At 26.9% G+C, this 17,696-nt stretch overlaps 1 protein-coding gene across 2 annotated transcripts in view; it reads right to left on the bottom strand.

Moving 5' to 3' along the window:
• LOC132930999 (protein piccolo-like) overlaps positions 1–17,696 on the bottom strand; it is a 133,574-nt gene that overhangs the window by 115,151 nt on the left and 727 nt on the right. For both annotated transcript variants that reach the window (XM_060997160.1, XM_060997162.1), the window contains exon 2: positions 3,355–3,414. The gene's annotated coding sequence lies outside the window, so the exon portion shown is untranslated. The remainder of the gene's footprint in view (positions 1–3,354; positions 3,415–17,696) is intronic.

Below are 17,696 nucleotides of genomic sequence, written 5' to 3'. Positions count from 1 at the left end.
AATGTTGAAGAATTAACGTCAAGAGCATAATACACATATAATACAATCATGTACAAAGTATATTGTTTACACTATTTTAAGAAAAATATAGATTATCATATGATCCGGTATTATATTTATTAATTATTATACTTAAAAACCTATGATTCATTTCAGTATAAAAATGTAATGTTTTCATAATCACACATAACTAGTACGAAGAAAGATTAGAAAAAAATGTATACTAGTATATTCAGACAAATTTAACTGATCCACATCAAAACATCAGCACTAATTAAATTGATGTACATTGAATTCATGACTATTACAATAAAAAATGCGTGCATTTATTCGATAAATTTAATAATAAAAACACAAAAATGTCCAAACAAAAGCATGCTTTTAAAAAAAAGATTAAAGTACTTCTGAACGATTAAACTTTTTTTAGCGGCGAATTTGTATAGCATATTATATCAAAAGCGTAAATTAGTAATCAATAATCACTATAGATTGTCTATACTTATGTAACCTTATAGAATAACGTCTGTTTTATAAGGAAAAAAATATAATTTACAATGAATTTATTAGCTATATAGACATAAGACATTGTAAATAATTGTTATATTCTGTACGAAATAAATAAATCAAAATATAAATATTTAGACATACTAGATATTAGGTATATATATCAAATCATTACCATTATTTAATAAAATTAATAAAATGTCAAAATGATGATCGCATATACAATATTATTATCATTAATCATTATAATTGTATCTTAAATATTATTCTAAGTACTTGGTTAGTAGGTATAATATTTACAATTTTTTTTACATTTTATGAAGCTTTGAATACTATGTGGTATATTTTTAATGATATGACATAATTGTATATTATTATAATATTTATAATATTATGTTATTGTTGTTATTTAATAACGATAATAAAATAAATATATCGTAGGCGGAAGCAGATGAGCGATCTTGAACTTTTCTATTCGCTCATACAATTGCCAATGTGCAAACAAAAAATATTTGTTAGCACCTATGTACCTATTTCTCACATTAAATTATAGGAATGGTATAAATAGAAACTGATTAATCAACTGCCGTATATTATGTATCACGGCCTCGTAAATATATATCACACGAGATCTATACTATTTTCTCTTTAGTGCCGTTTATATTGGTAAATAATAATATAATATAATGTGTATGTATAAAAAAAAATATCGATCTAAAATACGATGTTTTTGCGTTCAAAGCTCAGACCGTTTTATAACACGAGATGAAAATGCGATTCGTGGCGTATGTGATTTTTTTTTTTTTGTTACCTCTGCTCCTCTTTATATTGGACCAAAACCAATAAAAGTGCATCAGGCGAGGTTGCCAAAAAAAAAAAAAAAAAGAATAATAATAAATAGTGTACATTAACAATGATGTTCACGCGTGCGTGTGTGCATCCGTCCGACGTGAATACACCACCAACAGAGAGAGAGGCCAGTTGCTATACTTACCCAACTGCGACGTTTTAAATACGAAACACCAAACACAAACACGTAATGAGTGTAATAACTACGAAGTTTTATCTTTCATTTGGAATTAAAGATTTCAGAAAAAACCTATGTTGTTTTTATAGAATTTTTAAGGGGCTTAGCCACCACTGTGGACAACTTTTTTTTTGATTAAACAAGGTATAATTTCAAAAACATTAAAACATAAATTTTCCTGAATTTATTTAAATTTAAACATAGCTCTTCTATAGTACCTATTTCAAATTCTAATTTCTATAAGCACTCGACAAGAGACAATTTCTTAAATGAAACAAGTATAAGCGTAGGTTGATCAAATATATTGGAGGGGGGCACAGCCCCACGAACGAATCTACACATTAAAATGTATTGTGGAGATACAGTAGTTGCAGTAAACCTACCCCGCCAATACATTTTATCACCCTATTTTCCTATATACGCCTACACTTTTTTCCTATAATTGTTTCAAAGCAATGAAAGCACACGCGTGGAAAAACTTATTAAATCCAACAACAATCATAATTTAATGATCGTAATGTAAAATTTCTATTCGACATGTTATTGGCGTACGTGGAATATATGGAAACTATTATATAAATGCATATTATACTTTACAACGTATCTTAAATTTGTTGGTTGTTTAAATTAAAAAATAAAATAGTTATTTTATTTAAATTGCCGGATTATGAGTAAAACGCAAGTTAAAATTTTTATTATAGCTATTACAACATACGTAGTGGTATATTATACGAAACATAAGAATGACACAATTAAATGTTGTCTAAGTAAGGGGGCTGATTAAGGGGTTAGGTTATAAAATGTACAATGTACATAGCACATTTTCTGGCCCACAACCCAACAAAGTTGCACTCGAAAACTAAACTACATATACTCGTATAATATATACGTTTACATACCTATACCGACTATACCTAAGTTATATGTGTAGTGTATACATATTGAAACGTATCGCACGTTTAATTTAGTTTGGCTATGTTTAAACTACAAACGAATAACGAGCTACAAGGTTACTTATTACTTGCAGAAGTCAATATGTTCCTTGCGAGAGTTTAATTTCAATTTATAATTATCAAATAATCTCTAAAAACCTATTTACACATTTACTTATTGATATTGTTGATATTATCTATTTAGATTTCAAAGCTAAACACAGTGTTTATAAACTGTATATCACATCATGCATCGTTTACATTGATACCTATAGCAAATAATAATAATAAAATAAGGCACATAGAGCTAAAACAGCATAACCAATGAATAATTAATTATATGTTATGTAATAAATCGATTTAAATTATTATAGAATTTCCGTAAATATATCTTTTATTTTATAAATTATTATACAAAAGATACTATAATTATACAATGTCTGTATATGGTTAATGTTAAGTAGGTATATATAATTGTTGATCGTTTTAAAATGTTAACTTACTCACAGTTTATTATTTTTTGCGAAAAATTTAAGCTATACAATACCTATGTAATACCAAGAACGGTAAGAATATTATAAAACTGAGCATCGAATGTTGTTTTTTTGGCTAAGTCCTTTGTCACTCTGTTACTTTTTTGTCGAAAAACTTATTTGTTCAACGCAAGGGGTATATAAAGGTTGTTTAATAATGAATATTTAAACGTATTTTTAATTTGTTTATTTTACATGGTAAGGTAAACTATTAATTGTTTACCAAAAGTCGTAACCCATAATACAATGTTATTTACAGAAAAGGTTACATATACAACGATTGAACCGAATGACAACATATTATATGTTGCACTAATCCTTTATACTGTTATAAAATGTAATTCGTATAAGTACATACCACTTTATTGTAGAAGAATTCTTCAAAAATCCACTTGTTGTCTATTTACTAAGATCAATCCTGAAAAACAAAAATTTTAATTTTATTATATAGTTAAGCCATATAGTACATATGTATAACTATATGTACTATTTTTATAAGGTCAACTTGTTAGGTTATTAAGCACAAAAACTTCTTGAAATAATATTCTCGGTGGAATATATTACATTTCAATATGTTAAATAATATTATTTACTAATCATATGCATAAAATTCATAAGTCTTAATGTTTTAAAAGTTTGAATTACATGAGGAATTATTTTTTATTTTGTATACCTATATAATCTAAATGTACCAAATGATAATATTATTAATTATAATTTTTTTTTTCAGTTATAGTGCTAAGTGATATGCATGGGCGCCCGCAGGAAATTTATCAGGGAGGGGCATAATGAAATCAAACACCAAAAAAATACACTAAAAAATGTTTATTCCTGGTAAACTACAAAATGTGTTGGAATTATATGAAATCAAATACCAACCTCACACACTAAAGTAAAAATATCGATGAAATGTTTATAAATCAAAATAAAAGTTAAAATGTTCAACATTCTATTTGAATTCCGGGGGGGGGGCAAATGCTCCGTCTTGCCCCCCCCCTCCGGGCGACCATGGTGATATGTATTATAATGTTTAATTTTATATAGTTTTATAATTTAATAGTTTAAGAGAATAAAATGTTAAAATACAGTTCATTTTTAACTGAATACGGTGCGATAACGAGATCGCAATTGAGTGTTGCTGTTCGAGAATGGCAATAAACATATACATTATATACATTTTTATTTTAATTCCCTTCAAATGTGCAACTAATGGATTGCCTCCTCTCTCTCATATTTGCATGTATATTTATAAAAATTATTCATTTGTTTATATCATCTAATTTATTTATTATGCTACTTTTAGTATGGATTGTAAATATTTAAAAAAAAAATTCCTGCAAAGTTGAGACAAAAATATAGACGGATCAGACATTTTATTGAGGTAAAAAATAACAAAAATTAACGAGGTAAAAAAAACTTTTAACCGTCGTAAAAATAAACAACAAACGTAACGTACGGGTTTTCGCTAGAATATGATACGTAAAATTATTCATAAATTTATTCGTTTGAAACGCATACACGCGGTTATAGACGACGACGATGACGTGTAGGAAGTGGTACAATGAGAGGTGGGTAGTGATGATGCGGTGACTGCGGTACGTTAATAATGGCTGTTCTGTATGTGTATATATTTGTGCGCGCACTGGAAGGCGATTTTATAATAATAATAAGTAATAACAATATAATAATATTATATAAGTGAACGTTTTTAATTTGTACATAAGTATTGGTCGTTGCTTTATGTTTTTTTTTTTTACATTATATAATATGAATCATTATTAATAATTGTTTTTCTCATAGTTTTACTTTAAATACGTAAAACAAACATCGTAACAAAAATGATTATAATTCTAACTTTTAGTTCGCATTGTCAGTCCACGTTGTTGAAACAGTGCGAATAACAATAATCGGGTACGTCCGGCGAAATTGCACGAGGTCATGGCTAGAAGAAACGGCAATGCCGCTAAGGCTGTAAGTGTGATCAAAACACGGAAAACGTTAGTCATAATATTTCGCAAACCTATGTTCCAGAAAATGAAACAAAATAGGTATGGTATACGCTGGAGAAAAGTGATACAACCAATACTATGAAAAATCGTATATTATTATAATACATATTATTATTAAAAATGTATACAAGCAGTAGTGAATCTAGGATTTTTTAAGGGGAGGGGAGTTCTAAGGTCTCGTATCCTGTATACTCCACGGTCCTGATAGCAAGACCTTTTTTTAGTCCTTAAAATGAATGTGCTTAATATTCAAAAGGTGGCAACTTTAAAAACAAATCTAAAACAAATTCCTTTATTTAAAAAATTTCTGTTCTGTAATAAAAAAATATTAATGTTTCAGCAAAAAAAATTAAATTCTATGACAAATATTCATTATAATTATAGTAAACAACAAATTAATATCATTTTTTTTTTGTCATTGTAGTCAATCTTATAACTCATTTCACCTCTTTTTTGGAGGCGAACAAATAATTATTTTCAGATTTATAGTAATATAAATAATTAATAAATAAAACCGTGAATTTAACTTAAATTTAAGATAATATAATCTGCGATAACATTTTTTAATATATACCTGTAAACAGCGTAACCATTAATTTAGGAATCAATTTTCTTTACAGTTTCATCTGGTTAATTATCAGTATTATTTAGAGAAAAATTAATTATCAATTTTTTTTTTATGGTAGACACCAATTTTATTTAAAAACTTTTCCAGCCTAGTGCCTACTGAAAAATACATGTTGTGTAGAGTATTTATTTTCCAAGAAGCAACATTCCAAGGAGGGGGGATACTATAGCATCCTAGCAAACCCCCTTCCACCCTTGTGTACAAGTAAACGGCTAAGTATGTATATATATTCAGATATTCTACACAATTACCTTATTGTAAATACGTTTGAAACACGCAGCTTAATTTTTGTTTACATATAATATAGGTAATACGTCTTTTATATAGAAATATTTATAATTGACGGAATTTGTTTTTATTTTTCGTACGGTCGTTTTAATTAAATTTAATATACGCTCATAATAAAAACTTTGGTAATTATAATAAAAACTTTATGGCACCATCATAGTTAAACGTATACCAATCTCAAAGTTAATGAAAAAAAGGAGAGAAAAACTGTTGTTTTCTCTATAATATCTTGTTTAGTTTTATTCGAAATAATATACAACGTTGTATTGTATAGTGTAAAGACGTAAAGTGTACAATGTGTAATACAGTGAAATTATACATGTATATATTATTTATTATATATACATAATATATTTATTTTCCGACAACGAATAACAAACTAGAACTTTCGTTTATTAATCAAAACAGCCATTAAATTATAATATTCATTCGGACTTAGTTAAGAATTTCTAGAAGTCACTAATAAATAATAATACTCGTAAAAAGGTTACGATTTTTAATTTGATTAGTATTATCATACTGAAAAATATTTGTAATGATAAGCTGTCGATTATGACGAGGCAATTTTTAAGTATTTTAATTTCTCGAAAAAAATAACGTTTCAAATTTATTTAGAAAAAGTTTTTAATCATTATTATTTTTGCTTAGCTCAGAATAATACAATTTATTTATTTTGGGTAATATATAGTAGGTACACGTAACACGTGTTGAGATCAAATTTCCACAACTTTTATTATTAAAACATCTGTTTATTATAAATAGGTAATAATATAACATAATATATTTAAATTTAATATCGATCATTAAATATTATAAGGAAATATTAGGAATACTAATGTACATAAATGTGTAATAAAGTATAATACTAATACTATACTGTATTGGAACTATTTGGAACACAAAGGTAGAAAGCTTATAGGTACTAAAATCACATTTTTAAATTCTATAATTCTTAATAAGTAATATTACGCATACAGACATTTAATTATATTTAAATAATGCTCTAATGAGAATTTTTTTTTTTTTTTATCAAATATAGGTAATATTATAATTATTTATTTTTCATTATAGACATTATAGTAGTATATCAAATAAATAATATGTGAAATCGATATTAATGTGAAACGCTCAAATGATACTATTTACTGTAGATTCCTCTGTCTACAGGATGTCTGCACAAAAAAACCATTATTTATTTATCATAAGCTCTTTCAAAATCAAAATAATCAATCAATAGTAAAAATGGATTTTTGGTTATAAAAGGACCTATTTAACTTACGCACTTCTTTAGAGATTATCACATCAAATTATACAATTTTCAACGGTTTCTTAATTTATATATTATTTAACTTAAATATTTTTCGATTGTTATTTAAAATACAGTTTTAACTAATATAATTACATATATAATATACCATATTATTACGTAAATATATTAACTAAAATCAAGAAAAAAAATAATAGAATTATTTTTTGGGACTTCACTAGTATAAATTATAGTTTTTTAAGTTTAAAACATTTTTAAAATTAAAGTCTTAAGTTTAAATTAAAAATTATACATATTACATTACAATTAATGTGGTATAACTGTACCAAATTTTTTCGTAAAAACTAGATAATATACACGGAGCATCAGCAAAAAAAAAAAAATTACTTATTTATTTCGAGGCTTTTCTTTCGACAATAAGGTATACATAATGCATGAGTGCAAATTAATTCTGCAGAAATTAAATACATCTCGAAATTGGGTTGCGAAATAAATTTTCAGTACGAAGCGGCCGTCAAGAGTTTTTCCACCATTGTCAGCCGAGGAGAAAATCGTAACGAAATAATACGGCACGTCGAGTCGATCGGCAATTAAAAATGTTTCACAACACTCACTGTTACCGATGATGCGTAACGTTAGTCGAAGTCTGTAGGCTGTAGGCTTTCTTTTATTGGGGAATGATTTTTATTTTAACACTATTTTTAAAAATAGAACAAAATATTGCACATCAAAATATAGACAATTTAACGGATTTTTAGATTTCGTATATACTCTCATAAGCTGCTGTAGCGCATCGCGTCAACAGAATATATTTTTAATCGACACATCTTATAGTTATAGAATAAGAATCAAGAATGGATGAAACGGCGTTTTTCTAGTGGTAAACTGGTAAATAGAATATCATTCTGCTACACACCTTACCGGTAACACACACTATAAAAAGGCAAGAAAATATTTCGTTCGTAAAATAATTTTAAAACACTCAAAATATAAACATTATTATATCAACAAGGAAAATATGACGATATCGCATATTATACTAATAAGATGTACCGTGTTCGAACAGATAAACTTCTGTTTAAAAAAAAAAAATTTTTAGTTATGATAAAGCTAAAACGTAATTATACTAGGTTTCACGATAAGTATATAATTGCCAAAAATCACACATATTAGTATTATCAAATTGGTTTGCAAGTTGAGTTATTACTGATTAAATTATAATTTAAATATTTATTCATATCTAATTGTATTACAGGACCTTAATGTGACAACAATATAATACATGGCTAATATAATTATTCTTGATAAAAAATAGAACGTGATTTAGTCTACACCTTGTAGTTATATGGTTAATCATAAAACCTACATAATATATTATGATTATGTGAATAGTGAACATATGGCTGAATACCTGAATGTACTTATAAATTGTAGTCCATATAGATGATCTGAAGAGAGTAAAATAATTATGGATTCTATAAACCATGGTGTAAGCGTGTAAGGAACAATAAACTTATTACTTAGGTTTAGGTATTCTCTAATTAGTTTAATAATATGTTTTTAAATAATATGTTTGTTGTTAAAAACCTAAAAACTGAGTAATTTATTTTATAATAATATAATAAATTAAACTACATTTATTAACTGGCTATTTAACACTACCTAATTAAGTACTTGTACATGAGCTGTATCTGCAATTAAAAATATAATAATTAAATTATATTAGTGAATTTTCTACAGTCTTGTGTTTATATGCTAAATATATTTACGAAATAGTATCGTTGTAAAATGTATTTAAAAAAAACCCGTTGATTTGGTAATACATTTTAACACTCTTGACTCGAAATTGTACTATCAAATAGTACCTGCAATATCAATTTTTAATATGCTTTAAAAGTTTACGTAGTGTATGTTTGGGCTTTTGGGTTTTAGTAGCATTTTTTTATAATTAGCGTTAGAAAAAGAAACATTGATTGCGGTTAAAGTATTCGAATTGCATACATGAAAACAAATTTTGTTTCCATCAATAATTTCGACATTTAATTTTAAGATTTTGTATTATTAGTACATATTTCATTATTCCTATATTTTTAAAATATATAATTAATATATATTTTTAATTTTTGTGGATATTTAATAAAAAAAAAAAATACATTTTTATCACCTATAAAATATACTACATATTTGTTATTATTATTGTGACAGGTCGGTATCAAACCAGTAGGTATCAAAACTTATTCAATACAAATATTTTATATCGTATTATGGTTTATATTATTAGTTCTATACTCAATAATAGTCCACATGGGCATTAGAGATGGAATCACCACAAGCATATTATTAATATTTAGCGAGTTCAACCAATCGTATAAATTGATCGAAAAATGAGTTTAAAATTTTAAATAATAATAATATTATATAAAATATTCTTATAATTATTCTATGTACCTAGATGTAAATACGTAGTATACAGCGTGGACAAATGAGTGAAATTAATATAATTTTGTTATAAGAAATAAAAATTCTTCCAACATACGCGTGTTGGAGCGAGATATTCGTTTACGAATTGATTTATGTACTTTAATTTATTCTCGATTAATTATAATTTTTGCCTAACACTTAACACTGCATAGCTAATATGATGTTGCAGTCGACGATGGTCGATCGTTGCAGTTAGCGTCGCGCGCATACGCCGCCGAAACGGATGTCTTATTACAATGTGGTCGCGGCGGAGTCCATGTAGGCCACAGACTATGATACCGCCCTGCCGCGTCGCTCGTCCTTGGACATTAGTCGTGAACGATAATCATCGTCTACACGTCATATTGACTATACACACATATTAGTATATAACATACTATATACAGGGTGATTCAATAAACATGCACTTACCTTTTTTTTCTTCAATAATGTAGTTACATAAAATATAATTGTTGAAATTTTTAAACACCTTATTTATTACCTTAAGACCACATTATTTTCAAATTCTTGAGATTGTTTGAACTACTTATAAGGAGTGTTCTGTGGAGAACATCTGTTTTTTTTTTCAAATGAGGCCCTCTATTGACTATTGTAAATTATTTAACAGATATATATACCTAAATATTCTGAAAATTGTATTGTACTTATCAAAATCAAAATTCGAACGAGTAGTTTTCGAATTATTTAACTTTGTATACTAAGGATTAAAGATTCATGATGATGAGATATAGTGAATTGAAAGTTTTAGAAATTAATATAAATGTATTATCATATCATTGGATCTAGTATCCATAATAACAAATACTAGATTCAATATTACATCTAATTAATATTTTTGTAAAACCATTTTTAAGAACTATTATTATTATTATACACGTGTATATACGTGTAAGCAACTACTTGTTCAAATTTTGAATTAGGTATATCAATATTTTTAAAAAAATGTTTCACTTAATAATTTACAGTAGAAAAAGAAGGTCATCCTTATTCGAAAAATAGAAGTCTGTATCGACTTTATCGCCACACAACTCTTCTTATGTAGTATATGGGTACCAAACAATTAAAATATGGTACTAAGTTAAATTTCAAAATTTTAAAAATCAGTATTTGAATCAATTCATTATTAAAAGGACAATTGGTGATGAACATGTTTTAAAAATCACTCTGTATACATATAGTACATACGTTACCATTTACCAATAATTCATCCACTCGTTTGTATTTTACAACACATAGAAATGTATTATTGTTGAACATCTATATTGGGGTACCGACATCACCGCCAAAATATCGTGGCCAGTGACCGATAGTAGATTTTATCACGTTTAAAATTAAACATGGTAGGTAATAATATTAAATATGGTATACCTACAATCATAATAATATACATATTATTTTTACGAGCGTAATAATACAAATATACGGTGTCGACAAAAAATTTATGTTTCTAATTTACAGCGACTTAAAACCGAATAATTTAAACAGACATTTATAAAATATTATATTATAATAATAATGGAACGATCATACATCTTATTATATAAAATATAATTAGGTAATAAAATATAATATAATGCTCATATATTGTATCTATTTAAAGAATAATGTTTAAATAACGTTTTATAATGTTAAATCTTTTCATATATCTCACATAATAATTGCTAATTGGAAGATTGATACCTATTGAACATATATAGTTATAAAACATACAACGCTAAGACCTATATCATTTCTTATGGACGAGTATCGTACGGCATGTGTTTTTCTTTCCGGTGTGGTATATATGTTACGAGCCGATATAAACTGAAACACGAACAGCGGGCGTAAGATTCGCGTCCACGTGAAACGGGGCTTATTGCCTTAATGGCTTAATGCATTTTATTTATAATATATTAATATGGTTTTTTCTCATTCATGTGCATCATGTCATTAATAAGGTTTAAAATGTTGAGGACTTATATCAAAAATAAGTTAGAAATTTGTTAAACGAAGAGCAATGATAAAATGCATTCTTCGTCGTATTATTATGTCCACAGTCATAATTCCCTATCCTCAGTGCTGACCTAACTCAGTTGAAACATAATATTGTACATAATTTATAGCATAATGATTTTATTTGAATTATTACGTTTCAATCACCATTTAATTTTTTTTTTAATATTGATCACGAAATAAACAGCGGAATTTAGTCCAAGAATGATGTCGTGGTTTTTGGGTCATATGTTTAGGTTTATTATTTCTGACACTCGATTGGTGTATCGTGTGTGTTTAATCGAAAGGTTAACTCCACAGGATTCAAATTAAATTCGAATATCTATTGACCCATTTATTTATAAATGCACTCACCATGTTATCCGTGATTATTCGAAAGCATTCACATCGCTGATTTCAATATTGCAGCATAATATTATGGGCCATAACAATAACAACTAAAATGCAATTTCGAACCGTCAGAAAAAAGTTCGGACATTGACACATAGTAACATTTTTATAAATTTATATATTATAAATTAATGTATATATATTCTTTTGTCAAAGCAAAATATATCTAGGGTACACCCGCTTATACGCATGCACCATCCGTATTTCGCAGCGTGAGAGGAAGACAATGGACGTGTCGCACCAAAGGACGACACGGTCGGAGAGGAATATAATAATATAATACTCTACCGGCACCGAACCAACACCACAGCCCCAGTCGATGTGACGTAGCTAGCTGTCACGTGTTTGGGCGGTGTACTGGCGGAAAACGGAACGAAAAAATACGACCCGACTATGGTGGACGATCAAGTTTCCACGCGGCATTCCCTCTTTTCCGTAACATCACTGAATTTAACGAACGGGAAAACTATAATAATATAATATTATTATATACGCTCCTCTATATCGTTATGCGAGACCGAAGAATTTTTTTATTATCATTATTACTATTATTTTTTAAGTATTGAAAATCGAAAGAAGTGAATTTTACATTAACAATTAAAATATTCACGAATGAACTTGTACACAATAGCAAAGTTTACACGAAGTTTAATGGGGTACAGTCGGATTTGTAAACACGATAAACAGTTTACGGACAAATAACGATTTCCTACAAGAAGGAAAAATACAAGGAAATCGCGATTTCAATAAAACTCTTTGCTCGTTTAACTCTCGAGAACGAGAGTTTTTTTGAAATTTTAATACAAGATTTGAGTAAAAAAATGTTGGTATTCGATAGCTAGCTGTGCCGTGCGATATCTGCCAGAAAAATTGTACTCACAATATCATCGATTATACACAGTTAAGAGTTGTGTTTAGTACATCAGTATTGACAGTATTTATATTTATTTATAATATAAACGTTAATCGGCTTTTATAATGATAATGACATATTAGAAATTATAACAATAGTAGAAACAAGAAAAATAGATTATAAACATAATAGTGTAGCGTAATAACGCATAAAACAACAGTAAAAAGAGAAAAGTAATAAAGTAAACATAGTAGAGTACAAAGTATATTACTAGTCTATAAGATATAACTAAATACAATTATAACAAATAGACAAATAAAATTATTTAGAAGTTGTAGGTTCTGAGCATGCGATGTAATGAGATTATGATCATATGATGTGGAATGGCTTGGGATAGAAAAGACTGGTTGCGAATAGAGTAGGAAGGAAACTCTAAAATGTATTCTTTTAAGAATATCAGGAGCATCCAGAGACCCATGCAAGAGAAAAACAATGAATTACTGGTCAACTGCAATACGCCGAAAGGAGAGAGTTTGGATCTGAAGGATGTCACAGATGAGAGAATATTTATGATTGGAAACTGGGATCTTAAGGATAAAAAAGGCATACGATAATATTATTAATGATTAATCAACAATAATATAGATTCTATGTATCTCGGTTTGTATGGTTTTATTATGAATTATGATATTTACTTTAATATATACAATATATGTGATAAAATAAGTTATTTTTATTAGTGATGCCTAGAAAGTTATTTGTATTTATAAGTAAGCAATTATTTATTCTATTACTATATATATACTGTATTTTCATTCTATACTACTTTATATTCCACATTTATAACATTATAATAAAATATCATAATCATATAATAATATAATATGTGTATACGAATTGGAAACTTATGGTAGTAATAAAGTTTGTATAAAATCTACACTTACACTTTAGACTTTACCTCAACTACCGACATTTGAGATTTTAGCAGCTGTTGCCTACAAATTACAATAGTTGCCTGCCTGTCCCTTTGAACTGCTAAGTTATGTACTTATGTATAATCTATATAATATAACTTTTTATACTTTAAACCTTCGACTATCCGTCTTTTTACAATATTTATATAAATAAAAACGATAACCTATTTTATTTAGATTATATGAAATATTATTTAAACTGATTTAAAATAAAGATAATGATCAAAAACTAAAGAAAAAACGAAATTACTTGTATTGCATTATTAGTGTTTATGCTTTATAACCCCGTTTATATTAATATTTTATACATGAAATATGTGAAGGATAATGTAATTGTATATTATGTGATGACGAGAACGGTGCGCACAAAGAGGGTGGCGGCCATTGACCCGTATTATACGAATGAGAGAAAATAGTTTTTTTAACGATTCTCCATTCTCGCGTTGGGTTTTCTTTTACTAAATTAGACACGCATAGATACATATATTTTCCAAAATCAAAAAAAAATTTTTACACTCTATTTACTCTTTTTTTTATAAATTTGACACACCCTACACCAGAGAAGACGGAGATTCGTTTACACCTGTATGTTATTTACACAATACAAATCGCACATATGTACTTAAACAGAAATTATTGTAATAGATAAACTATATCAAAAAAAAAACTCAAACACATTATTATACGAGACTATACCGCACCCTTATAATAATATCTAATAATATTATGTTTTTAACAGTGAATCATTTATCAATGATGCTCTATTAAATAAAGCTACGAAATTGCTGCATTTTTACAAAGACTGTCGTATTATCCATCAACATCGACAGCCACGCTCCTCCCAAGAAATCCCAACGTTACAACACAACCCCCGTAGGGAAAGAAATGTATAGATAAACCATATTAAACCATTGGGGAGTATAATATATTGTAAGCCTATTTTATAAATAAGCTGAAAATAAGACAATAATATCATAATGATCACACATTTAACATGAAACAAATATTAATTATAATCTAAATTGAAATAACTACGAATATCAACAAAATAATATAATTGGTTAAAAATAATAGGCATGTATTTTGAACATATTTCTAAATTATTATGTTGTTATTTATATATTAAATAATAATGCTTTATTTTCAATCTATACAACACATATTACCTAGGTAAATATTTTAACAATTTAAATCGTGATAGGTAAGTACAAATGACTTGATGGGCGTGAGTGTGGAAACTGTTCAACGACAGCAACTCTTGTGTTTATAGTTTGATGGGTTCAAGTGAGGAAACGTTTTTTATAGGTAATAATTATGAAAATAATTGTGCCATTTAATTATTTAAATAATTTAATATTTAAGTTAGCATAAACATATAATCATTGCAGATGTCATAATCATAAATAATAATTCAGTTTACGAAACAAATAAAATGTTTGATAGAATAATATATTTATCAACATCTATAATATTTATTTTCTATTAGGTGTCTATAAGGATAAAATTATTGATTTATAGTTAAATTTATAATCTTAGAAGTTTACCTTTTATACTTAGGTCCAAATCTAAACTTTAGAAATGAATTAATGAATTAATGAATGAACAATTTTATAAAGAATTAGTTTTATATAAGTGAACAACGAATTCTCAATACAATATCTAATCGAAGTAAAATTTATTTATTTGTTAGCGAATAATTATTGCAATTTATATACGTAAAAATTAACGAGTTATAATTTATGACGCCGGGGTATGAGTCCAAGAAAAAAAGCTGGGCAACAGGTGTGTATTGAATTCACTTTTTTACGGTACATGAAATTATATTTATTTAGCTTTTTCTCCATCTTAGAACTAATTTAAAATAAATAATACTAGAAATTCAAATTTTAATGAGAATCTGAGTAATAACAATTTATAATAAAATAACATTAGGTAAATACAATTAGAAGAATAAATATTTTAAATATTTTTATTTCGTGATTTAAAATACGGTTCTTATTTTTTTTTTTTTTTTATGAATAATCAAGTATTTTCTAAATGTTCTAGTAGATTATAGTTGATATCATAGTATATAACTCATCTTTATGATTTAACATTTATATTATTATCGAGTTACAAATTATTTAGATATTTACTAATCATGTCTAATTCAAATTTAAAAATATATTTTCTAGTATTATAATTTATTACGTACCTAGGTCAAATTAAAAGATAAATGTAGTATTATGATTAAACTATTAATCAGTTACAAATCAAATTCATAATTTTAGGGGAAAAACATTAACTCTTTATTATCTTAAGAGTTAGATGGGTACGACAGAATTTACACTCACTAACATACATATTTTTATATTAAAAAAAACAGTGATGTTATTATATCATTACCTTAACCAAATAAGGTTTATTACACAAAATTTGAGTTCAAATAATGTAAATGCATATGAGTATGGTAGAAGTTTTCTATAATTTTTCTTAGTTTGTTAAAAACAAGGTTATTGTTTTATAATTTTTTTAATTCAAGTAGAATTCCTGATGACACAACATTATATTTACAAATATTCGAACTTAAATCTTAATCTAGTATCCACAGATCACAATCATTCATCAACGCAGAAAAATATACAAATTATTACATAAATGCTATTTATGGTTAGTAAGTATACTAACAATTATAGACAATGTAGAAAAATGTCAAATACACAACATTTACTGATCAGTAATAATACTTATAATAGTTATACAGGAGTAATGTGTTGAATCTAATATTTATAATCTACCTAAACTGCTTTAAATCATAATATATTGATTATTTTATTTCGATACAAAGTATACATAACCTTTAATTACAATTCAAAATTTTAGGTCGTATCACATTAAAAAATAAAAACAAACATATTAGGAACTTAAAACGTTAAAACATTTATTTGGTAAGTACTATACACTACAGATGTTTTGCTTATTTGATTTTACTTACAACATAATATTTACACATCATATTACGACGAATATCAGAATATGTATTGAAAATAAGCAATATCGTAAAATAGTGTTGAATAGAAATAATGTTAACATAATAAGCTTTTATTATAGTTTGTAAATTTATAATACCACAGCTCCTACCACCTACAATATTTTTATCATTTGTATTAACAGCGCTCGGAAGTAACGAAAGGATTTATAATTAGCTATTGACTATTATCCAATTGATTAAGATTGGATGGACAAAGATCGAACAGGCCAAGTAAAACTGTACAGGATCAAACTGTATACACTACCCAGTCATATAACCATTCACAAAACTATCAATAATACACAATATAATAAAAATCTATCAAAAGCTGATAGTATTTTCACTAAGACGAGAAAATGTGTTTTCTGTTTCTGACCGAATGTATAATATTTATGACTGCAATACGTTTCCTTTATTCTACTAAAACAAGTGATTCAAATGAAAAACCTATTTTCGAATTATTTTAATAGGATCTAGTATTTTCTCGGGGTTGATCAATGATCGAATAATCACAGGTTTTGAAATAAATGATCTGACAACGAAAAATTCAGAAATGAATCTCGAACTAGACGCTTCGTAACCACCGCAGAAAACGGTAAATGTAACATTAGTTCTCTCCGGACGAAAACGGTGACGAATTTATAATATGAGCGCCTACACGACAACAGCAGACAAGGTGTATTCATTTTTTTGACGGGTACGGTTTACTTGTTTGGAAGGCGGCGCGAAAACAAAAACGACAAAAAAAAAACGTTGTCACGTAAAAACTCAATAAATACAAGTATAAAACTCCCGCGCGATAACAGTA

Source organism: Rhopalosiphum padi, chromosome 4 (genome assembly GCF_020882245.1).
Source record: "Rhopalosiphum padi isolate XX-2018 chromosome 4, ASM2088224v1, whole genome shotgun sequence".
Classification (NCBI taxonomy): domain Eukaryota; kingdom Metazoa; phylum Arthropoda; class Insecta; order Hemiptera; family Aphididae; genus Rhopalosiphum; species Rhopalosiphum padi.
This window is presented reverse-complemented; position numbering and strand designations above follow the sequence as displayed.